Consider the following 25,841-nt stretch of genomic DNA (forward strand, 5'->3'; position numbering starts at 1 on the left):
TTTGCAGGACCCTGAATAGGACCCAGAAGACCACAGGGTCCTGAACTGCCTCCCACATTCTTGTTCAGCCCAGGCCACAAGGTTCCCTGCAAGTCCCGTCCCTGTCCCTTTGGTGTCTGGGAACAGGAATGAAAAAGGATCCAGAGAGTCAATCTTGAGCCTTTCTGAGGTGGATGGGTCTCCTTAGATAAATGATTCATAACTTCTCATGGCTCCTAGACCCTTTGAGAACTCAACAAATGTTATTGGCCGTCTCCTCAGAAAATGTACATTGTCATCCATGCACAATTCTGAATACATCATCTCCACACACAACACTGAATGTGATGTCAGGCACCCTTAGGCTCCATGGGCCTCCAATTAAGAGTGTTTCTCAAGGTAGACCTGCTTCTGAGGACCCCTGAGATCCCAAAAGAGGCAGAGCATAAGGAGGGGGCCGTCAGCATTCTCCGGGCTTCCCAGCTCAGACACAGCAGACGTGGGCCCAGCACCTTGTGAGAAGACATTAGTTATTTAGTTAACCAGGGATCTGCTAGCCAGGTCATCCATTGGAGAGAGAGTCAAGAGCTTGCAGGAGGAATTAATTCACTGCCAGAGTCAGCCAGAGAACCCAGTCCCAGGCAACCAAGACAACTGTCTTCTGAGGGTTGATCTCAGAAATTCTGAGCCTGTCCTTTTAGACAGCAGTCAAACTGAATGCCAAGCAGCTTTTTGGTCAGTCAGGGGTTAGACCAACAGCGCACAGGGCAGGCAAAGATGTCCTACCATTGTGTCAACAAAAAAGTGCCCTGGAAGGATGACAGGAAAATCAGCCTTGGCCAGGGCCTCCCAAGGGCATCTTGACAATATGAAAGCAAGAGTGCTTGCCTCCAGGAGCAGGCTGAAGAGGGACTGGGAAAGGGGTGGGTGGCTCTGGGCTCAGCGAGTCAGGGGTGGCCTCTAGATGCAATGTGTTGGGCTTCCTTTGCAGCCCCACTGGCCCTGAGGTCACTGTCCCCACCTCTCTGCCCTTAAGGCAAGTGCTCTGACAAGAACACAGGGAAAGCAGACAGAGCCTAAGAAAACTGAAAAGAGAATTCATGGAAACAATAAGAACCTGCACAGTTTCAGGTGCTGCAGCATCTGGGGTAGCCTGACAGCACAGGGCACCCCCCTCTGCGGGGCAAACGCTGATGATAAACTCCATCACCCACGGAGCAGTGTCTGAGCTCACAATCCCCTCCGTGATCAAACATTTGGTGGAGAAAGTGACTGTGGAGAAGTGATTCTGATGGGCCCATCGCTGGGGGGACTGAGACAGAGGAGAGTGAGGCTGAGGCAGCGCACCAAGGACGAGCTCAGGGGAGTCCTGGGAGCTGGAAGACAGGACCTCTCGGCCTTGGTGGTTGTCAGTTCTGACTGAGGCGAAGCACCAGGAGCTCTCCAGTGTGGCTCTCCTGAACTGCCCTTGCTGTGGAGGAGGAGGTGTGATCACTTCAGTGGCCCTCAGGAACCCCACCTCCCTCACAGCACAGTCCTGAGGGACAAATGGGATGATGAGTAAAGTGCTTTGTCAAGGGTCCAGCAGAAACATGGTCATGAACTCCAAATTCTTCACATCCCAGTTCCTTTTGACAGGATGATTGGTGCCCATCCCACAGGGCACAGCAGACTCTCTAGGGGAGCTTCTTTAAAATAACATAAAACAGGGGCGCCTGGGTGGCTCAGATGGTTAAGCGTCTGCCTTCAGCTCAGGTCATGATCCCAGGGTCCTGGGATCGAGCCCCACATCGGGCTCCCGGCTCAGCAGGGAGCCTGCTTCTCCCTCTGACCCTCTCCCCTCTCATGCTGTTTCTCTCTCGCTCGCTCTCTAAAAAATAAATAAAATCTTTAAAAAAAAAAATAAAATAACATAAAACAAAACATTCTTTTAGGGGCGCCTGGGTGGCTCAGTTGGTTAAGCGACTGCCTTCGGCTCAGGTCATGATCCTGGAGTCCCGGGATCGAGTCCCGCTTCAGGCTCCCTGCTCGGCAGGGAATCTGCTTCTCCCTCTGACCCTCCTCCCTCTCATGCTCTCTGTATCTCATTCTCTCTGTCTCAAATAAATAAATAAAATCTTTTATAAAAAAAACAAAACAAAACATTCTTTTTTATTATTCTTAATTTTGAAATTTTTTCTTCACAATAAGCCACAGATACACAAGTAGGGAGATCTTTAAGCATAAGATATCATTGACACAGATTCATAAAACTTTCACTTCACAATAAATTCTAGAAATTGGGAGGGAAGAACATTCTTAAAGAATTACATTTACACTAAACTTCTCAATCCCTAAGTGAAACGAAGGCCAGGGGGAGGCCCCGCTTTGAGCCCAAATTCTACTCCATGAAAAAGAAAGGAAGTGTTGCCATGAGAGCCCACCCCCTCTGACCACTTTCAGAGCTGTCACTTCTGTCTTGCCCTTGACCAGAGTTTGCCCTATAGCCACTAGCGGAGGTGGGGAGGGCAGGGGCTCTCTGGTACCAAAGATCCTCGCCTACGTTCCAGATGGGTCCACAGTTTTGTCATTTTTCCTACCGTTTTTGACTCTTCTCCTTGTAAGTTTTTACTTGCTTTGATGGGTTTTGCTTTTTGCTTTGTATTTCTGCATTTTCTCTTACCTTCCCTTTCTCTCTTCCTTTCTGTGTATCTAAGGCCTTCACTGCTGTTCACTCTGGTTCTGTGAGCCTCTGCAGGCTGGCATGCCCCTCTGGAGCATCAGCAAGAGCGGCCTTGTGCCTTCTGCACCCAGCTTGACTTCTTTGAGGTCTCTTGAGTGATCCCTGGGTGAGGTGGAGTCCCCTTCTCAGGCACATTCAGAAGCAAGAGAACCAGTTTTAGACATTGCTGATAGGTTACGAAAGACTTTCCTAATTCCAGGAGGTGGGCCAAAAGAGCCCTCTTGACTCAGATGTTATTTTTCTGGAAAGATTTTATGAGTATATCTTCTGGGAGCTGGCTTTTGGATTCCAGCCTTGTGGGTTTTTCAAAAGGTAATTCTGCTGCTTTAGCCTTCTATTCAAAATCTGGCCATATTCTCAGCACTTGTTACATTTCTATGCATATATTTTTAAACTTTGGCTCAGTTCATTGTTGATTCACTCCATGTCTCCAAGAATAAAGTGGTAATAAGCACTGGCTTCCAGAACACATCAAGAAACTGGCCCAGGCCACGGATCCTTGGGCAGGGTAGCCCTTAAGTCACCCAGTCCTCCTTAACAGATGCTATTTCATTAAAAGCCCTGACCTCGCCACAGCTTGACACCTTAGGCCTCTTCTAAGCCAGAGTCAGAGGTATTGAGTTCTTGGCGCCACATGGGTCTCTAGTACATCCAATCCTCCTCATGAGCTTCCCTTCTAAGACTTGTTTTTCCACTCTCTGGTCTTCCCTGACGCGGAGTGAACCTCCTCACTTCACTCACTCTGGTCTTTGATTCTGTGGGTCTTCCAATGATCTCCTTTAGCTGATGTTTATTCTGCTCTATCTGTCCTATGATGGGCTCCTTATTGGATACTTGTTCTGCCTCCCTCACACACAGAGCTAGAAGTGGGGCAGCTCCTTGATCGTGAAGCTTCCCAATTCTTCACTAAGCCCCAGGAACCTGATGCTTCGCAGGGACCCAATGGTCTGGGAAGATTAGGCGAGAGAAGAGACCCAGGAGGAGAACGGCTGCTCAGAAACACTATATGGGGGGGAGTCGGGCACTGCTCCTGGTCTATATCTGGTCCCACCCCATGAAGGTGCACCCAGAGCACATGACCGGATGTCTCTATGGTAATGGTATATAACCTAAACTGTTGTCTCTGCATCACTTCCAGGTCCCCACATCCCCATTTTTAATTCAGTGCTCAGATGTCCAGAAGCAGTGAGCCAGAACAGAAAGAAATGGGAGACTTGATTGGGGGGCCAGGGTCCTGGGGAAAGGATGGCCAGGGTACTTTTGACAGGAGAAAGAGGGCCTTGAGGTCAGGGACTATGAAGCTAGGGACCAAGGCTGTACCACCTGGGAGGGACCAGGAATTTGGGGTTTAAGAAGCTTAGATTAGGAAACAAGGGAAAGGCCCAGGAGAGGGAGCCTAGAAGGTTCCTGGAGCCCCAGAAAGGAGATCTAGGATCAGCTAGTAGGGAGTCATGGGGCAAGAGGAGAGAACAGCTTGTCCTAATGAAAGCCTCCTCCACCGCAGAGCAGTCCTATACTGGGCCTCCCAGCTGCTGCAGACATGCGAGCAGACTCATAGCATTCCTGCGACTCTAGAAGGGTAAAGCAGCAGAATTACCTTTTGAAAAACCCAGAAGGCTGGATTCCAAAAGCCAGCTCCCAGAAGATATACTCATAAAATCTTTCCAGAAAAATAACATCTGAGTCAAGAGGGCTCTTTTGGCCCACCTCCTGGAATTAGGATCCTAAGTCCTTTGCAACCTATCAGCAATGTCCAAAACTGGTTCTCCCAATTCTGAATGTGCCTGAGAAGGGAATTCCGCCTCACCCAGGGAATCACCCAAGAGACCTCAAAGAAGTCAAGCTGGGTGGAGAAGGCACAAGGCCGCTCGGAGGACTCCAACACTGGGTGGGAGTGAAGAAAGAGGCTCTCTGTAAATGTTTCAAATCATAGTTATAGATCACATAGTTTGTAGAGCCAGATATCTAAGGCTGCATCATGGAAAACAGCAACTCCCTTCTCCTTTCCCCACTGCCTGCTCCCAGAGGACATCATTTCCCAGTTGGGCTTTTCCATCCCTGAGCTCTGCCAGATCACGTTTCACTTCCTCTGAGGTCCTGCCACCTTCCCCTCAGCTCTTGTATCACAACATGTGGCCCTTGTTTGCAGAGGTGACTCCTCTATCAGCTTGTGTCATGTGATACAAGACGTTTGGTCAAGCTTTCCATGTACCTCGCAGCAACAGTCTTCTCCCTCGTCCATTTGTGTTCCCTTTATTTCTCTTTTTGGGCAGTATCTTCAAAGTGATCCTTTGCTGGTTCTTTTTCCTTAACTCATCTTGACGATGAGTTTTTCCTGAACCATATTTGCATAGGACATTTATGCCAGGGAGACTCAATAGTTGTATCCTAGGCTTGCACAGATTTTATTGCGATTCAAGTTTTTGTGTGTAATCACGTTTCTCATCTTAAAAGAATACATGTGATATTTTGTACATGAGAGGTTATCAAGGTAAGATATAAAGAGCACTAATAAATATGGGCCAATGTGTTCATAAGTAAAGACTCAGTCTATGAAATAGAACACACTATTATCTCAGACATCCTGTGTGTGCCTGAGTCTACATCTCAAGGGTGCAAACCATTGGCCTTGGATATGGACATAACCCCTTGACCCATCCTCAAGTCCACTTTTATCTTCAGTTGTAATGATTTCCTCGATTGGTTTTCTTTGTAGTTTTACTACATTTGTGTTATATCCTGAAAGGGCTAGCTTCATATGCCCTAGAACATTCTCTATCCATGGCCTTTTGCCTGGGTCTTCCTCTCAAGTACTTAGGGTTCAGCCCCAACCAAGAGGCCAGTCTCTTCAGACAAGCCTTTTAGATGTTGTTTTCCTTATAATCAGACACTAAACTCAAAAAAACCAAGACTGTCAGCATGGTTTTACACCCAATCCATTTTGGTGTTTCCTGGACAGCCACCAGCCCCCGAGGGTTGCTCCCTCAACCTTACCACCCTGACATGGTAATCAGATGCAAGAGACCCTCAAAATAACAGGCACGGTGCTATCCTTTATGTTTCATTAGCTCTATATTTTTTATTAGTGTAACATTAAGGAGTTGACCTGCTTACTTATTTATCCAGCCCACAGGGTAGGAAAAGCTATAAAATCTAAAAGTGAAGTTCAGTCATTCAGAGGTTAATTTTGTATAGGCACAGGTACAAAGCATTAATAAAATATTATATTAATAAAAACATTTTAGAGTTTGGACGCTTTACAGGATGACTTGAAAAGCCTGGCTATGTCAATGTGTTCATGCCCCCTGGGAACATCCTTGTGATGTTCTGTATCAAACCCCACAAAAGGTTACTTCTCTTCATTCTGATATTGCTGGCTACTGTTATAATTTAAACACTCATTCTTATCTTTAGCAGATGGTTTCTGCCTTCCTACCATGCTTGCCAGAAGATCCATTATAAGCTAAAAGCCAGAAATTGCATGTCCAACAAAGGACTGTCTCAAAGCCAGAGTGGAAGGGACTGGTTGGATGCTAAGCAAAGGACGCTACAAAAAAAAGACTCATGGGTACAGGATTCTTAGCATCAGCTAACATTACCTGTAAGACTGTCCTAGGGAACTGGGTAAGGACTCCTAGGACTCTTTGGAAGCGAAATAAGCAAATCACCATAGGACTGGGGCTAGGGCACTGACCTGTGTTTCAAGAATCCATGGAGACTGGTATGTCCTTGCATTGTGCATTGGTACTCCATTGCCCTCAGCATCCAGGGGGAACAAAGTCACACATCCTCAGTCAATGGGCCTTCACGCTGACTTACAAACTCCGTGAATAGACAGAGGCAGGCCTGGGCTCTGGGGGAGAAGAAAATGAAGACTCAGTGATAACCCAGCATGCTTCCTGCTTCCTCCCGCCCCCGGCCCCCAGAATGAGACGACAGGTGACTAGGCTCATGCCTGGGGAGAAATCTGTAGCTCACACTTCTCCAGGATCATCCTCTGCTTCAGCCCTGCTCCAAAGGAATCTTGGTATTAAGAAGTAATCGTACATGTTGCAGCAGTCCCTGATGTGGCCAGCCAGGACAATCCACCTGTTCCCAGCCTTCAGTCTGCTCCTTTCTCCAGAGCAAGGCAGTGAGGCAGAGAAGGTATTTGAGAGCCAGGCTGACAGCCAGCTGGGATCCAAGCCATAGTGGCTGAGCATATGAAACCTGAATGACACACTCCTGAGTTCATGTCCCAGCTCTGCCACAAGCTAGCCATGTCCTGTCTGCATTTCTGTTCTCCCTTTCCATAGAATAATGGTGAGGGCCTCCCTACTTTGGCTTATGAATCTTAAATGAATTAATGTGTACAAAGAACTTAGAACAGCACAGCATCATGATGTTATATCTCGTTTTCATTTGGAGACCTGGAGGAAGATTGTCCCTTTGAGCTTTGATGACTGCTGTCTGTTTCAGCCCCAGCCTGGAGATCAACTAAGATCATGGGTAAGTGCTTCATCAAGGGCACTCATTGATCACATGGGAGCAGGCCTGGGAAATCAGTACAGTATGCTTCTGTAGCTTCCCTAGAACAATGTTGTTCCCTTCCCACCGTAGCTCTAGGCTCCTGCCAGAGCCCCAGTACCTGTCTGCACCCCCTCCCTGCTGGAGAACCCCTCCTGTTTCCGCTTTTGCCTCCACTTCTTCAGGGCAGAATTTCTGCTCCCCCAGGAACAGGGTAGGTGAGCAACAGCCATGACTGAGCTTCTCTCCATGTTGCCAGACCTGAGGGTGAACTCTGGACAATGGGACAGAAGGTGGGCCATGGACACAGGGGACCCAGTCCTCCCTCAGAGACCTACTTGCCTGGAACATTGCCAAGCATTCAACATAACAGATGCTTCTGTCAGAAGTACTCTAGTGTGTATCATTTGGAAATTATAAAGCAACAATGTCCCCTGCTAACATTTACATTTCACCACCCTTTGAAATAACATTTTAGGGGCGCCTGGGTGGCTCAGTTGTTAAGTGTCTGCCTTCGGCTCAGGTCATGATCCCAGGGACCTGGGATGGAGCCCCGCATTGGGCTCCCTGCTCTGCAGGAAGCCTGCTTCTCCCTCTCCCACTCCCCCTGCTTGTGTTCCCTCTCTCGCTGTGTCTCTCTTTGTCAAATAAATAAATAAAACCTTAAAAAAAAAAAAAGAAATAACATTTTAGTGAATGCCCTTGTCAATAATTATCTTGTGCATGCCCCTAATTGTTTCTTAGAACAAATTTTTAGTAATAGAATTATTGAGTTAGCATAAGAATTTTGACACAGAGGGAGTCTGGGTGGCTCAGTCATTAAGCATCTGCCTTTGGCTCAGGTCATGATCCCAGGGTCCTGGGATCGAGCCCCACATCAGACTCCCTGCTCAGCGGGAAGCCTGCTTCTCCCTCTCCCACTCCTCCTGCTCATGTTCCCTCTCTGGCTGTGTCTCTGTCTGTCAAATAAATAAATAAAATCTTTAAAAAAAAATTTTTTTTTTGACACAGATAGCCAAATAAGACTTCCAAACAAGGAGGGCACCAAGGTGACTCAGTTAGTTAAGCATCTGACTTGACTCTTGATCTCAGCTCAGATCTTGATCTCAGGGTCATGAGTTCAAGCCCCATGCCCAGCATGGAGTCCACCTAAAAAAAAAAAAAAGACTTTCAAACAGGTTGCTACCAATTTACACTCTTACTGTTTCCTGAACCTTTGCCAAATGCATATTTCATAGTCTCTATCTCTGTATCTCTATAAATCACTGCCAGTTTCCTAGATGAAAAATTACATGTCTTGTGAATTATAAAAGTTCCCATGAAAGTATATCAGTTGACTATTGCTAGAATCATGCTCTGTAACAGCCAGCCACAAAGTCTCTGTGGCATATAAGACTTTGTTTCATATTCATGCATCTGTGGGGTGGCTGGGCGTCAGCCAATAGGCTTTGCTTTGTCTGGCCTCAGGATGGGCTCAGGTCTGTTCGCTGGGTCTTTAATTCTCCTGGGACCAACGGACAACCTGGGCACATTCTTCTGCTCACAATGGCAGAAACACACGAGTAAAAGCCTCTGCTCACATTACAGCCACAAGAGTTTCATTGGCCAGGGGCGCCTGGGTGGCTCAGTTGGTTAAACGACTGCCTTCAGCTCAGGTCATGATCCTGGAGTCCCAGGATTGAGTCCCGCATCGGGCTCCCTGCTCAGCAGGGAGTCTGCTTCTCCCTCTGACCCTCTCCCCTCTCATGTGCTCTCTCTCTCTTGTTCTCTGTCTCTCAAATAAATAAATAAAATCTTTAAAAAAAAATTTTTTTTAAATTAAAAAAAAAAAAGAGTTTCATTGGCCAAAGCAAGCCACCTGCCTAGCTCAATGTCCAGAGCCAGTAATTCAACCACAACTGTTAAACTGAAAACAATTCCACATGCTTATTAGCAGTATTTCTTTCTTTGGAGTAGTGCCTTCTTGGGAGTGCCTTAGACCAGTGGGCAGGTTTAGATAGGATGGTCAAAGAAGGCAAAAGTACTGGAGGCAACAATGAGCTTGTTACATTAGGAGACTGCATAGGGGCAAGTGTGAGCCAAGCAAGGAAGCAGGGGAGGTAGGAGGGTGCCAGCCATCCAGGTCACAGTGATGTGCTCTCATTTAAAATGTAGGGAGAAGGCGCCTGGGTGGCTCAGATGGTTAAGCATCTGCCTTCGGCTCAGGTCATGATCCCAGGGTCCTGGGATTGAGTCCCGCATCAGGCTCCCTGCTAGGCAGGGAGCCTGCTTCTCCCTCTGCCTCTGCCTCTCTCTCTCTCTCTCTCTCTGACTCTCATGAATAAATAAATAAAACATTTAAAAAATAAATAAATATCTCAGAGTCCATATTTAGAGGGGAGGGGGGATTGGTTAGCCCGGTGATGGGTATTAAGGAGGGCAAGTACTACATGGAGCACTGGGTGTTATACGAAAACAATGGATTGTGGATCACCACATCAAAAACCAATGATGTATTGTATGGTGACTAACATAACATAATAAAATTTTTAAAAAATAAAAGAATATATAAAATATATGACTATTTTATTAAAATAAATAAATAAAATATAAAAAGTAAAATGTAGGGAGAGATGGGGCACCTGGGTGGCTCAGTCATCAAGCATCTGCCTTCGGCTCACATCGTGATCCCAGGGTCCTGGGATTGGGCCCCACATCAGGCTCCCTGCTCAGAAGCCTGCTTCTCCCTCTCGCACTCCTCCTGCTTGTGTTCCCTCTCTCGCTGTCAAATAAATAAATAAAATCTTTTTTTAAAAAAGTAGAGAGAGTTGATTGGAATCCAGGGAAACAACAGGGGTATCCCTTCTTAGGCTCTTGCAGTAGTTTAGAGCAGTGGGGAGCAATGAGATTTAGACATGGACCAGATAAGAGATGGGAGAGAAAATAGCCCCGGTCCTCCAGGTAAAGCTGGCTCCTTTCCTGGAAATAGGGAATGCTAATGGATGTTCATGTTTTTTGAAGCATAATCAGTAATTTTATTTTGAACATGCTCAATTTGAGAGAGTTATTAGACAGCCACATGTAGATGTATATAAGGTAGTTGGCTATTTGGGCCCTGTGTCCAGAAAAATGGACTGGAGACAGAGGTTTGAGAGTCAACCCACAGGATTTGAACCCACAGCCTCAATAACTTCATTTAGCAGGATGAAGAAAAGAGGAAAGATCCAAGGGCTAATCCTGTGGCGTTGTCACCATCCTTGGTGGAGAAGGTGAGGTTCAGGGGGCCCACTGAGAAAAGACCAAGGAATGTCAGCTCAAGCAAAGTGGAAAAAGAGCTTCAAGGAAGAGGGAAGGTGAGATAAAGTGGAAAGCTTGGAGGTGTGACAGGGGGTTAGAAATGGGTATCACCTGTGGGGAGTCAGTTAGTTCAACTTCTCAGCCACTGAAAGTCCACCTCCCCAAGAGGCTCTTCCTTCCTGGTGGTCACGGAGGGCACCACAGCTCCACACGTCACTTCCCAGAGACAACACTCCCAGACCACACACACCCAGTCCCAGGTCTCCAGTCCTACAGGTCAGAATTGGGCCAGACTCTCCCCTCCAATCCAATGTCTGACAACGGGAAAGAGCCTCACCCCTGAGGCGCTTTGCTCAAGACGCCCAAAACATGTTATTACTTTGACGAAGAAGAAAGGAATGACTATTGGGGAAGAAACAACTTTGGTGTCGGGGACAAGGAGTCAAGGACCAGCGAGGCCTGGGTACGAGAAGCAGAAGGAATCTGGAAAGGTGACACGGGTGAGGAGACAGGAAGGAGAGCCCAAATCTTCAGTAACCAACAAGGAGGGCTATGGGGGGCTCTGAAAGACTTGTTTTCGTGCTGTCGCAGCCCCTCAGCCGCTCACCTGCTCCTTGGGCACGTGTGAGTGTCTCCACAGGTGAGGCCGCTTCCTCTGGGGAAAGTCCTCCTCTCTCCTACTGGCCCAGGCTGTTTGTGGTCCCCATGGCAACGCTCGGCCCTGGCCGGACTGCAGGAGGCGGTCCCAAGGGCGCTGTTGTGATGCGTGGAGAGCGGAGCCCAGGATTAGCCAGCAGGTGGGGTGTGGGCGGGGCCTGCAGAGGGGCGGAGCCTAGGAGCCCCCTGGGAGCTGGCGGGGAAGCTGCGGTTGGGGGAGCTGGTCAAACGCTCAAGAAAAGCCCCATGGGGGCGCCTGGGTGGCTCGGTTGGTTGAGCGACTGCCTTCAGCTCCGGTCATGATCCTGGAGTCCCTGAATCGAGTCCCGCATCGGGCTCCCTGCTCGGCGGGGAGTCTGTTTCTCCCTCTGACCCTAACCTCTCTCATGTGCTCTCTCTCATTCTCTCTCTCAAATAAATAAATAAAATCTTTAAAAAGAAAGAAAGAAAGAAAGAAAAACCCCATGGGGGGGACTGGCAAAGATAGAAGGAGGCAGGGGCACCTAGCTGGCTCAGTTGGCAGAGGACGTGACTTTTTTTTTTTTTTAAAGATTTTATTTATTCACCTGACAGATAAAGACATAGTGAGAGAGGGAACACAAGCAGGGGGAGTGGGAGAGGGAGAAGCAGGCTTCCCGCCGAGCAAGGAGCCCGATGCGGGGTTCAATCCCAGGACCCTGAGATCATGACCTGAGCCGAAGGCAGACGCTTAACGACTGAGCCACCCAGGCGCCCCAGACGTGACTCTTGATTTTGGGGTTGTGAGTTCAAGCCCCCACATTGGGTGTAGAAATTACTTAAAAATAAAATTAAAAAAAAAAAAAGGCATATGTCCCATACCACTGGGGTGAAGAGGCTAGAGAGTAGGGACAGAGACTTCAAAACACTGTCCCCAGGGAATGCCGCTAATGCCCACGTTGCATAAAAAATAGCCTCCCCCTGGCCGCTCCTGAGCCCCCATACTCCCCAAAGGAACTTCCTCTGTAAAACCCAAGAAACGGATCCCAAAAGACAACCTAGGACAACAGACAACAATGAAGAACGTGAAGACCATGGCCCCACAGTGGAACCGTAGCCTGTGATGCACCCCAGGATGCCTGGAATGAAGCCCAAAGGGGCTCAGGCAGGATGGCAAGGCTGCCCATGAGGTGTCCTCAGGGGCTCAGAGCTGGGCCTTTACAGAGGCGCTAGTGGCCCCCTGCCTGAATACCTGAAACCTGGATCGGTTGTCAGGAGGAATTCTGAGCATATAGTTTTGGGAGCCATTTTCCCCTGGGGAGTTCTATGGGGGGACTGGGTTGTGATGGGGGGACATCAAGTAACTTTCATTTGGCCATCAGGACAATGCTGTAGGGTAGACAGGGCTTACCAAGGCATGGAGAAATTATTTTATTTCAGCATTTCAACAGCTAGTAGATATAATGACAGGATACACTTACTAAGCCCTCACTAAGCCTGTCACTGACTGATCTGAGCTCTCTACATAGAGTAACTCATTGCATTCTCAGCCTGGTAAGATAGGTTCTGTGATTATCACATTAGTTGGGAAGCACAGAGAAGTTAAAGGAACTTCCACATCCCACGGCCTGTGCAGAGCAAAGTAAGGAGTTAGATGCAGTCTCCAGGGCTCAAATTTTTCCATATGTGACTGCCATCCTGAGCATCCCTGTGAGCTCCAAGACTCTAGCTCTTTATGCTCACCCAGTTTTCAGCCTGGCTTACAAATTTATTCTTGTCCTATTGCCTCTCTCTGGGAGATGAAGGGCAAGGCTAAGAACCACGGGAAGGAAAAGGAAAATAAATTGTACCACGATGGCAAGGAATGCTTCAGATTCCGTTTCCCTCTGATGCCAGGGCTCCTGTAGGCTGAAGCTGAGGGTGGCCCCCCAGCCTCAGGTGCCCCTGGGGAGATGGGAATCTCCCAGGGGTCAGCATGTTCTACAATTATTCTTGACTAAACAGGCAAGTGCACAGATAGGAAGCAGAGATTTATTCACACACTGAGTCAGTCGGCATGAAAACAGGTGCCCTCTGTTATTTACAAAAATTTCCACAGCTCTGCACTAGAGGACAAGGTATGGTTACTGTGGGTAGGCACCACTCAGGTTCCCTTGACAGGCCACAAATTTCCAAAATCTCTCAACTAGTGAAATCAGAGTTATTGAAAGACCTTACAAGTTATGATAATTTACTGTTTCTCTGTTAATTCATGGTGTTGAAACCAAAGTCCACTCTTCCAGAGCAGCCCCCAAAAACTGAGCAAGGCAGGAGGCTCACTTGGCCATCTCCACTCAGCACTGCACTATTCAAAAGGCAAGTCCTTGCTCTCAACTCCCACTGGGTTGACCAAGCCTTGCTCAAGGCTGTATCATGGACTGAGTTTCCCTCTGCCCAGGCCTGTGTCCTCCTGCTTTATCTTCCATAGGCATTGCTCCCAACAAACTTCTTGCACTCCTCACTTTGACCCAGAGCATCTGAACTGATATACTCTGTCTTCAGTTGCCAACAATCAGATTTGGGGTCTTGTGAGAGGTTTTTCAATCATCAGCATGGATCTGGTGCCTCCTCTCTGCTCACCCTGTGATGTGTGGAATGGATATTAAGGATGTGGGATGATGGCAGAAAGAAGAGAAAGTTAGATCGGGTGAAATTTAATGAGGTAGGCCTATTAAGCAGAGAGTACAGATTACAGGTTATTGTAGCTCCAGGGGCTAGGAAGTATTCTAACAGGTTTTTTGGCTGAATGAAAGCTGAAACCAAAAGTGGCCTACACTAAATTAAGTTGAAATGCCAGAGCTTCCTTGGTATACTGTAGAGGAAAGTATCCAAATGCTTAGGAAGATTGTAATATTAGAGTGCATTTATGAGGCAAAACCTGGTCACCCGCCCCAGAAGGGTCCAGAAGAGCCAATTTTCACCATGACTATAAGAAATAAATTTGTGAGGGGCCCCCAGCATCCTTGAAAGAACAATCTAGTCACTCTTCTCTTTACTATAGGTCAAAAATGACAGTAGGAATTGCTACTCAATTGGGATCCCCAAATGCAATGGGGATAATTGGATCATGAGGTGGCAGGGGCTGAGCGATGGCCCTCAATCACCAACAGGCAAGGTGGTTATGGACAACAGAGTCAATGCAGTAATCAGAATAGTCTGACTTACAGAGACCTATGATGTTGGCTAATTGATCATGGTGTCCCATGAAGAGAAAGAGTTGAGCAGTCTACTAAACTCTTATTTGATCTGTATTAGTAGAAGAATTCTAGGTCAGGTGAACAGAAGTCTCACTTGAATCATAAAAACAGGGAGTCACAGCCTTCATTCAATTCCCAGGCTTAAGCCATTTCACAAACCCAGAACTTCTTTTTTTTTTTTTTTTTCAAAGATTTTATTTATTTGAGAGAGAGAATGAGAGAGAGAGAGCACATGAGAGGGGGGAGGGTCAGAGGGAGAAGCAGACCCCCCGCTGAGCAAGGAGCCCGATATGGGACTCGATCCCGGGACTCCAGGATCATGACCTGAGCCGAAGGCAGTCGCTTAACCAACTGAGCCACCCAGGCGCCCTAAACCCAGAACTTCTTAAATAAAGGGGAGACCAGGTCCCCTTGAGGAAGGACGCCACTAAACTGCCAAAAACTTATCTTGTTAATCTTTCTCTTAGCCTTCCCCAAAGGGACCAATAGCTACTTGCCAGGGTCACTGCTGTGTGTTGGAGAAAAAGAAGAAATTATACCTTTCAGAGATTATTGGACACTGACTCTGAACTGATTCCTGGAAACCCACCGTTCAGAGCAGGGGCTTATGGAGCACAGGTGATCCATGGAGTTTTAGCTCCAGTTCATCTCTCAGTGGGCACAGTGGGTCCCTGATGCCACCCTGTGGTTACTTGTCCGGTTCCAGAATTGGAAAAGACATGCTCAGCAACTGACAGAATTCTCATATTGGTTCCCTGACCTGTGGAGTGAGGGCTATTATGGCAGGAAAGGCCAAATGGAAGCCACTAGAACTGCCTCTGCCTAGGAAAACAGTAATTCTTGGAAGGTTTGCAGAGATTATTGCCACCATCAGGGACTTGAAGGATTCAGGGGTGGTGACTTCCACCGCATCCCCACTCAACTCACCTATTTGGTGAGGGGACAGACTGATCTTGGAGAATAACAATAAACCTGGCTGTTTATTTTTCCCGGGAGGAGAGATGGCCAGAGGCATGAGTCTCTGCCAATTCATGGGGTGTAGCCAGTATTTGGTTAGATTACCAGGGATCTGGAAGGAACATAATTGGAAAATTGGTGATGGTGAATTTTGGGCAAGAGGTGTATGGATAGACCTCTCTGGGCTAAGAAACATGATTTGTGTCCTGTGTGAATGTTCACCAAAGGGTGACCTCAGCAGAGGAGGATTGTAATAATCAAGTGCCTAGGATGATCCACTCCATGGTTACTACTCAGGCACCCCACTCATCACCCGATGCGCTTATCATCCGAACAAAGTGGCCCTGATCACAGGGATGGAGGTTATGCATGGGCTCAGCAACAGGGATCATTCACCAAGGCCAACCTGGCTACAGCCACTGTCTCACTTGCCAGCAGCAGAGACTAAGTCCCCAGTATGGCACTATTCCCAAGTTGATTCTGTTGGACAGCTTCCATCATGGAAATGACAGCAAGCACTTTGGTCTTATGGAAATAAAAGCTTACTCTGGATATGGACTCCCTTTTCCTGCCCACGATGTTTCTGCCAAAACTACCATCTGTGGACTTACAGAATGCCTTATCTACCATCTTGTGTTCTACACAGCACCACTTCTGGTGAAAGAACTCACTTCACAGCAAGTGGAGTGAAGAAATGGGCCTGTGCTCACGGAATCCACTGATCTTACCATGTTTCCCATCATCCTAAGGCAGTGGCTTGACATAATGGTGAAAGGGCCTTTCGAAGACTCAGTTTTGGTGCCAGGTAGGTAGAAATACCTTGAGGGACTGTCACAGTGTCCTGCAGGATGCAGAAATCAGCATCCAATATATGGTGCTATTTTCCCCATAGCCAGGATTCATAGGTCCAGGAATCAAGAAGTGGAAATGGAAGTGGCTCCACTCACTATTCTCCCTCATGATCCACTAGCAAAAATTTTTCTTCCCACCCCCACTGCCTTATGCTCCACTGATCTAAGCCCTAGTTCCAAAGGGAGGAATGCTTGCCCCTGGAGGCACAATAATGATTCCATTGAACTAGAAGTTGAGACTGCCACCCGACCACTTCGGGCTCTTCATGCCTCTGAACCAACAAGCAAATGAAGTCATTGTGTTATGTAGGTGATTGATCCTGATTACCAAGGGCAAACTGGGCTGCTCGTACACAATGGAGGTAAGGAAATATGTCTGGAATACAGAAGATCCCTTAGGGAGTCTCTTACACTACCATGCCCTGTGATTAAAATCAATGGAAAACTCTAACAGCCAAGTCAGGCACGACTGCTGATGGCCCAGACCATTCAGGAATGAAGATTTGGGTCACCCTACCAGGTAAACAATCACAACCAGCTAAGGTGCTTTCTAAAGGCAAAGGGAATGCAGAATGGGTAATAAAGAAGGTCATTATAAATACCAGCTGTGATGACATGAACTCTGGTTGATACAGATATACTGTGCTTTTTAAAATAATTTACATAAATAGTACCCTACTATATTTGAGGATTACTGCTTAATGAGGCCACTTTGTATGACACCATATCTCATCCCTGTGGCTGGGCACAGATTGACTTTAGGAAGGTGGATGGCAAATATTCAGAAGAGTGGCAGTTCCTACCCCAGGACATGTTGGTTTCCATGACTGTTGTCTCATGAGGCAGGAAATCTCACAGCCACAGGCGAGGTAAAATGTGTGGGATGCTGGACAGTTCTGGACAGTCTGGAAATCATCAACTCTTATTTTATAGAAGGAAAACAGGCTGGGGGAGCACAGAGACCTGCCATGGAATAGCCTCAGCTAGACACTAAAGCTCTTGACCCTGAAGGAAGCCCCACCTTGGCAGAACCTCTACCTGCCCTATAACTTCTGCCTGGTGGTCTCCTTCCCTCCCAACTCATCAGTCCTTGGCTGGGTCTCAGAGGAGGATCTGGCTGTTCCATTGTGGCAGATGAAGGATGGCCATGAATTCTCTGGAACTTCTCCCATAGAAAGGTGAGGTCTTTGTCCTCTGCCCTTAAATTTGGGAAGGCTCTTTAGCCACTCTGACCAATAGAATACAGAGGAAATAGTACTGGGCCAGCTTTGGGCTCAGGATTTTATGTCTCTTGGAACACTCAGCTTTGGGGTTCTCAGTTGCCATGTAAGAATTCTATGCTTCTGAAGAGAGCACGTTGAGAAATCCTGAAACTGTGTAAAGAACCTGCTGAGGGCGCCTGGGTGGCTCAGTCGGTTAAGCGTCTGCCTTCGGCTCAGGTCATGATCCCGGGGTCCTGGGATCAAGTCCTGCATCAGGCTCCCTGCTCCGTGGGGAGACTGCTTCTCCCTGTGCCTCTGCCTCTCTCTGTCTCTCATGAATAAACAAATAAAATATTTTTTAAAAAATAAAAATAAATAAACCATGGGTAGTGAGTTGTTTCAGAGCAGGACCACCAGCCTGCCAATACTGTGCAGTAAGCACTGAATTTGTTATTTGTACCTAGTCTTAATGAGGCCTGGGGGATGTTAAAAGTTAAGGCTGGTCACATAGCTATAATGTGCATTTGTGACCCGTTCAATATAAATATAAGACCCCACCCTGAGCAGACTTGGGCTTCCAATACTGAGGGGCTTCACATACACAGTACACAAGTGGTTTGAGACCGGAAATCAAAGTGTATCCTGGGTAACTGAGTGGTAGAAGTTCAAAGAAGCCTCCACCTGAGATCTTCAGACACCTGCAGTGCATATCCTCCTTCTGCTGGGACTGCAATACCTGTAATAAAATATGAGTATAAACTATGGGTCCTGTAGCTCATTTCAACAATCGAACACTGAAGATAATTACGTGTAATTAGCACAAACTTTTGGAAGAAAACAAAAGAGAAAATCTTAGTGACCTGTGGTTTGGCAAAGACTGCTTAAATAAAACACAAACAGTATCATTCATAACAAAACAAAAACCAGTAGAGTTCATCAAAATTAAAACTTTTGTTCTTCAAAAGACACAAGACACTGCTATGAAAATGGAAAGGGAAGCTATAAACTTGGAGAAAATGTTTGCAAAATATATATCTGACAAAGGACTTGAATCTGGAGTATATAAAGAACTCTTATAAGTCAATGAGAAGACAACCAACCAATATTTAAAAAAAAAAAAATCAGTGAATGAGCAAAAGACATGAACATACATTTCACCAAAGAAGATATACGTTGGCAAATAAGCTCATGAAGGGATTTAAACATCATTAACCATTATCCAAATGCAATTAAAACCACAATCAGATATCACTACATACCTATCAGAATGATGAAAATAAAAAATAGTGACAACACCAAATGCTGGCAAGGATACAGAGAAACTAGATCATGCATACATTGCTGGTGGGAATGTAAAATGGTACAGCCATTCTGGGAAATAATTTGGTAGTTTCCTATAAAACTAAATATACATTCACCATACAACCCAGCAATCACATTCATGGACATCTGTCACAGAGAAATGAAAGCTTATGTTCACACCAAAATCTGATCACAAATGTTCATAGCAGCATTATTCCCAATTGCTAAAAACTGGAAAAAAAAAATGTCCTTCAGTGGCTGAGTGGTTAAACAAACTGTGGTATATCTGGGGCGCCTGGGTGGCTCAGATGGTTAAGCATCTGCCTTCGGCTCGGGTCATGATCCCAGGGTCCTGGGATCGAGCCCCGCGTCGGGCTCCTGGCTCAGCGGGGAGCCTGCTTCTCCCTCTCCCTCTGCCTCTCTCCCTGTTCATGCTCTCTCTCTCTCTGTATCTCTGTGTCTCAAATGAATAAATAAAATCTTTAAAAAAAAAAAAAAACTGTGGTATATCCACACCAGGAAATAACAATAAAATGGAACAGCGTCCTGATACATTCAACAGCTTGGGCGCATCTCAAGTGAATTGTGTTGAGTGAGAAAAGTAACACTGATCCTATCTCAAAAGGCAACATACTGTATGATTCCATTTACGTAACATTTTTGAAATGACAAAATGGTAGAGATGGAAATCAGATTAGTGGCTGCTGGGGGTGAGGAGGAAAGGAGAGGGAGAGAGGGGGGTAGAAGTCAATAAAGGACAGCCTGAGGGAGTCTTGAGGTGATATAGTTGTTCTGTGTCTTGAGTGTAGGGCTAGTTACATGAATCTCCACCTGTGATAAAACTGCACAGAACTATTCATATTCACACTCACACACACACACACACACACGAGTGCAGGTAACACTAGTGAAATCTGAGTAAGCACTGCCAATTTCCTGGTTTTATATCATACTGTAGTTAGGGAAGAGGTTACCTTCAGGGAAAACTGGGTGAAGGGTACATGACACCTCCTTGAATATTTTTCTGCAACTTCTCATGGACCTATAATTACTGCAAAATAAAAATGTTTTAATTTTTGTTATTTTTTAAAATGCTTCCCCACCCTGCTCCTCTCCATCATTGTCCTTCTATCGCTAAGGCCAACACCAAGAATAAAACTACAACTGCTCAATGTTTATGTAACACTCAAACAAAACCATTCCCCGCCCCTGCCCCCACCATCTCAGCGTAGTGACACAGTCAAAAGTAACACTGACCCAATTCCAAAAGCTTTGAGCAGATACAAAGAGCTTAGGCTTTTCTGGAGGCGACGGTGAGGGGAGGATCCTCACAGCAGATCCCCCAGCTCCACTCCTCCTCTCCCCCATTGCTGCCCCTCTCCCTCTTAGCTCCCAGCCTTCTCCTCCTCTCCTCCCTCTCCCCTCCAACAGGATTCTTCTATTCCCCCTGCCCCAACCCTCCCAGGTCTGTTCCAAATAGATCATTCTAGACCCATGCCCCTTCTTCTCATCTCTGCCCTTAATGAACCACAAATACACCAACACCTCCTCAGAAGGCAGGGGAAGGGGAAGGTTGTGAGCACTTACTTGCACAATATTTTGTTCCCTAAAAAAAAAAAAAAGGGTAAAAAATATGAATAATCACTTCAGCAAAGAAGATACGCCAATGGCAAATAAGCACATGAAAAGATGTCCAACATCATTGGTCATTAAGGAAGAGTACATTAAAACCACAGAGAGATACTACTACACACCCCCTAGGATGGCTACGATCAATGACGGACCCTACCAGTGTTGGCAAGGATGTGGAGAGACTGGAACTTTCCACACTGCTGGTGGAATGTAAAATGGTGCAACTACTTTGGAGAAAGGTTTAGCGGGTTTTTATAAATTTAAACATACAAATTTCATCCAACTCTGTTGTTCTACTCCTAGCTATTTACTCAAGGTTAATGAAAATATATGCCCACACAAAGATTTATTAATGTTCATAGGAGCTTTACTTGTAATAGCCAAAAATGAGAAACAACCTAAAATGTCCATCAGTTTGAGAACAGATAAAGTATGGCACATCCACAAAATGAAACACTACCTGGCAATAAAGAGTGAACTACTGACACAGTAACATGGACGAATCTCAAAGTCTTCCATAATTGTCCATAATCGTCCATCATCGTCCATAATCTTCCCATTATGCTGATGGGAAGGAGCCAGACGAACGAGTATATACTGTATGATTTTATCTAGATAAAATTCTAGAAAATGCAAACTAATCTATAGTGGCGGAAAGCCAACCAGTATTTGCCTGGGGAGAGGGCAGGGGGAGGGGGCTTCAGAAAGAGATGCCGCCCCTTGGGGCCAAGCGCTCTTTGGCAGGGGTGGGGCTGCCAGCAGTCTGAGACCTGGTGTCAGAAGGAACTTCCCAGTTCCTCACCAACACAGCTCAGCCTTGCAGGGGGCAGCGGGCAGGCTCAGCACCCACAGCCTGATGGGGCTACATTTCTGACCTTGAGTGTGGACACACGTACCTCTGAAGTACCATCAATGACTGATGCACTGAGAGCAGAAGTAGGCAGAGCAGGGGCTGGAGGGAGTGCAGACAACCTCCCACGGGGGCGCTGGGAGGGCCGAGCTGGGCTGGGCTGGGGTAACGCCCTCCCCCTTGATGCTCCCCAGCCCCAACACCCCGCACTAACAGCGCCCTGGAGAAATAAGAGCTGTTGTACCAGCCTGGGCTAGATGATTATTTACCGGTTCCCCATTAACCCTCTTCTCAGTTCTGTCAGCCCACCTTAGCTTGAATTATTTCTTTATATTGAACAGGCTGGATGTGGACTGGGGAGTGGGCCCGGGCGGTAGGGGTCTCAGGGTTGGTTCTTCTCTCATTTTTTCAGGTAGGGTGAGCAGCACCTGAAGTCCTGGCCTGGATGCTGGGGGCCTGATGTCAAGCCTCTGCCTCCTGAATGTCAGACCTTCAGTCTCACCTTAGGATACCGCGCCATAAACCACAGGAAGATCCCTTGTGCTCCGAGAGGCTCCCAGACTTCTGCTCGCTCGCTGCACTCTGTCTCTGCTATTCATTTTGTAAATTACAATTTTGGGGACGCCTGGGTGGCTCAGTCGGTTAAGCATCTGCCTTCGGCTAAGGTCATGAGCCCAGGAACCACCTGGGATCCAGCCCCACATCAGGGAGCCTGCTTCTCCCTCTGCCTGCTCCCCCTGCTTGTGTTCTCGCGCTCTCTCTCAAATAAATAAATAAAATCTTTAAAAAAACAAATAAATAAATTATAATTTTGTTTTTCAAATACACGGAAAACAATGTGATAAGCCCAGATTTCCTAGATGTTCCCAGGTCTCCGGAGCAGGACATCTTGCTGGGGGCCCTGCAGTTGATCCATCAACTCTTCTAGCCGCAAAGAGCAGGCGGTCCATGGGTGCTTCCTTGCCTCCGCAGCCCTAACAGAAGTCCTGGCCACCGCAGCCTCCCAGCCTCAGGCTCTGGCTCATGGCAGGTAAAGTTTGCCCACTAAGCCCCTGGACTCAGCATCAAGTCAGGAACAGGAAATCAGCCTCTGAATCTTTATTCCTGGCCAAACTTCTCTCTGGTGACAGGCTCACAACCGGTGTCCCAGATGGGCGTGGCCTTTGCGCAGTGAGCACCGCCCGTGTTCTCTCTGGAAGCCTCCCCCCAGCTTGCTGATGGAGCAGTCCACCCCACTGCCCACTGTACATGGGCCCCTTGTCTTCCGCTGCTCTAGTGATCAGGCACTGAGCGGACATTTGTGAACATGCGGCTGCTGGGCCCCAGGCTGCAGGACGGCCAGGCTCCTCCACCAGGGCCTCACAGGTTTGGGTGAGGGGCACAGAGGAAGCCAGCCAGCTGCAGCGGGAGGTGGAGTGGCAGAGTTTGGAGAAGAGTGTGACAAAAGTCAGGGGAGCGGGAGGAGGTAAGCTTAAAAACAATAGAAGTCAGAAGGCTTTCCTGGGAAGGGGAAATTGAAGAAACAGAATTTCTGGAAAGGGTCGGGGAAGGGAATGAGCATAGCCAAAGTCCTTCCTCGTGGTCCTTGTGCTGCCCCACAGTCGGACAGCAAGGCAGGCCTTGCTCTGAAGTCGTGCTTGGCCACTTGCCTCTCCTTGGGGCCTGGGGTGCTCAGGGCTGCAGAGGTTCACTCTTTGTTGGCAAATTGAAAACATAAGAGCAGGAACTGGGGCGGGAAGGGAAAAGTGGGGTCACTCAAGCCCTCGGTTATCTAGGTCACCCAGGGATTTGTAAGAGGGGAACTTCCTGGGTGGTGCCAGCCTGTGTAGCTCGGAGCTGTGTCCTATAGCTGGCAGTCTGTTTATCTAGATGAATGCCTTTGAAATGGATGCCTACACTCTCAAAAGCTTACCGTCAGGCACTTGGTTCACAGACAACCATGCGGGGCACAAAGCTTCCTTCAGCGGCTGGCCCCACTTGCCTGCTATGAGGCCAGGCTACCTGGGGCTTACCCCTGTGGCCCTCCCTCCGCAGGGGCTGCCCTTGGGCTTCAAGACGGTCTGTGGCCTTTCTAACCTGCCCTGGGACCCCTTCCCCAGGAAGGAAGGAAGGAAGGACTCTTCCCAAAGAAAACGACAAGGCAGTGAAAAGTGAGACGTACAGTAAGCTTTGAAAGGTGGGTTGTTAGCAGACTCTGTGGGGAATCCTTGGAGCAGCAGTGAGCCACGTGTAAGCCCTCCTGGCCTACCAAGCTGCTGCCCTCATCGGCTGCACATCTAAGATTCTATCCGTGCTTGAGGAGAGCGGGAAGGACAGGGACTTTTGGTAAAAACTGTGGAACAAAATGGGGACACACATCCATAAGTGCTAAATAAAGACATGTGATATATGAAAACAGCTCCTCCTTACCAGTGTTGGGAGGGGGGGTGCCCAAGGGCAGAACCAAGCCGAGGGCCTTTCCCTGAGGGTCTCTGTGAAGAAACACCACTCACAGAATTCCACTTCCAGGATGGCTGCGTGAGGAGCGCCACAGACCCACTCCCTAGGGAAACAAGCAAAGCTGGTAAAAATTATTTTTTAAAAACTACACCATTTAGGGACACCTGGGTGGCTCAGTCGGTTAAGCGGCTGCCTTCAGCTCAGGTCATGATCCCAGGGTCCTGGGATCGAGTCCCACATCGGGCTCCTTGCTCGGCGGGGAGCCTGCTTCTCCCTCTGCCTGTCTCTCCCCCTGCTTGTGTTCTGTCTCTCTGACAAATAAATAAAATCTGGAAAAAAAAAAACTACACCATTTAAAGTCTCTGGAAAGTGTCCTAAGGGTATTCAATAAATGAAGAAACATTTATTCAAGAAAATCTACTAAAACCCAGTAAGAACAGTGAGAGTCTGGGATTTGAACCACATCCTGTTCCTTCCCTCCTCTCCTCTCCCCAGCTCAGTTTGACAAAATCGCTACTCTGGGCAGATGTAGCCAAGAAGACCAGGATCCGTCTTCCCTCTGCCCCCAACCAAGGGTGTAAAATAATAAACCATATGCATATTGATCTTTGCCCCCAGCTCCTGACACTGAGCTCCTAAATCCCTTAGGTATAGGGCAACCTCCTGGGTGATAAGAGTGTCTTAATTCTAATGAGGCAACTCTTGGTAGGCTCCTGGGTAGCTTAAGGATGGGAGCTAGTCACCAGAAAGACCAAGCCATGATTAGAAATTTGAAATTTTCAACCCCATCCCCCATCCTCCAGAGGGACTGAAGACTGAGTTAATGATAGATCATGCCTCCATGTATGTAATGAAGCCTCCATAAAATTCCCAAAAAATGCGATTCAGAGAGCCGCTGGGTTGGTGAACACACCTATATGTTAGGAGGGTGACACACTCCAACTCCACAAGGGCAGAAGCTCCTGCTCTCCGGACTTTTCTAGACCTCATCCTATGTATCCCTTCATCTGACTATTCATTCATATCTTTTATTATACCCTCTATAATAAACTGGCAAACATAAATAAGTATTCCCCTAGTTCTGTGAGCCACTCTAGCAAATTATCAGCCCCTAGGAGGGGGTCATAGGAACCCCAATTTATAGCCAGACAATAATAAGTAGAGATGACAATCTGGAACTTTCAGTTGGCTCTGAAATGGAGCAGTTTTGTGGGAGTGAACCCTTAGACTGTGGCATCTGACACTCACTTCGGGTTGTGTCAGAACTGAATTGAATTGTACGACACCCAGCTGGTGTTGCAGAATTGCATGATGGGTGCAGAACACACACATCTGGTGTCAGAAGTGTTGTGAGTGTTATAGCAGTATGAGAATAAAAGAGAAACATAGGAGTGTTTTTCTTTTTCTTAAGATTTTATTTTTGAGTAATCTCCACTGGGGTTCGAACTCACAACTCTGAGATCAAGAGTCACAAGCTCTACTGAATGAGCCAGCCAGGTGCCCCAGGAGTGTTTTTCTTACACAAAGCGTTACTGTTTTTCACCAGGAGAAGCAGGCCACCAGCACTGCTCATCTCCAACTCTAAGTTGAGGGGGCTAAACTACTGGTGAGTGAGGCCAAGAGGTCAGGGGCTCCTGTTCTCAACCTAGAGGATAGAGGCTCCACTCCAGGTGCAGCAGGCCAAGAATATCGAAGTCCTGATCGCTTCTGCCCCAGCTTATTGGTAGGACAGAGGTTCCACACCAGGGAAAGCAAGTTGAGAAGACCAGAGTCTACCACATCCACCCAGCTCCCTAAATAGTGGATCACAGATATCGCCTAGGGGAGAGGCAGTCCTTTAGAAAAGAGAGCTCTGAAGCTCTCCCCAAAGAAATTGACTTTATTTAAGATGGAATGTAGAAAAGTTCAAATCTAAGGACACTCTTCAAAACAATCGTTCCTCTTAATTAAGAGCAACAAACTAAACCATAGGCCAGCTAATTCACTAGAGACAACCAGGGAAAAAGACAGCTAATAGCCCACCTACTCAAAAACTGAAACTACCCTTGCCTGAATTTAATTGGATCAGACCAATGAACAATTTATGCCCCAGGGCACTGTAGAAAATAATACAGCAATTAGCCAGTAATTAGCGGAGCCTAACATATTGATGTAATACCAAATGAGGCAGACAGCTTAACAGAGAGATCAAGGAAAGAGACAGTCAAAAGAGTCCTGCTAAAAACATGATCACCCCAAGGTGAATGTGCACTTGCCTAAGACTTAACCCTCTGA

The 25,841-nt window shown here is 47.2% G+C and overlaps 1 protein-coding gene and 1 pseudogene across 1 annotated transcript in view; one reads left to right on the forward strand and one right to left on the reverse strand.

The window, feature by feature from the left end:
• Window positions 1–20,250, reverse strand: part of RASGEF1A (RasGEF domain family member 1A) — a 147,709-nt gene extending 127,459 nt beyond the window's left edge. The window contains exons 1-4 of the transcript XR_014146262.1: window positions 20,234–20,250; window positions 19,621–19,697; window positions 17,946–18,080; window positions 6,396–6,554 (exon numbers count right to left, since the gene is read on the reverse strand). The gene's annotated coding sequence lies outside the window, so the exon portion shown is untranslated. The remainder of the gene's footprint in view (window positions 1–6,395; window positions 6,555–17,945; window positions 18,081–19,620; window positions 19,698–20,233) is intronic.
• Window positions 15,336–16,753, forward strand: LOC145722011 (uncharacterized; annotated as a pseudogene).
• Window positions 20,251–25,841: the final 5,591 nt, after the last annotated feature.

The sequence above is a fragment of the Leptonychotes weddellii genome, chromosome 6, assembly GCF_054177405.1.
Source record: "Leptonychotes weddellii isolate Sample4059 chromosome 6, ASM5417740v2, whole genome shotgun sequence".
NCBI lineage: Eukaryota > Metazoa > Chordata > Mammalia > Carnivora > Phocidae > Leptonychotes > Leptonychotes weddellii.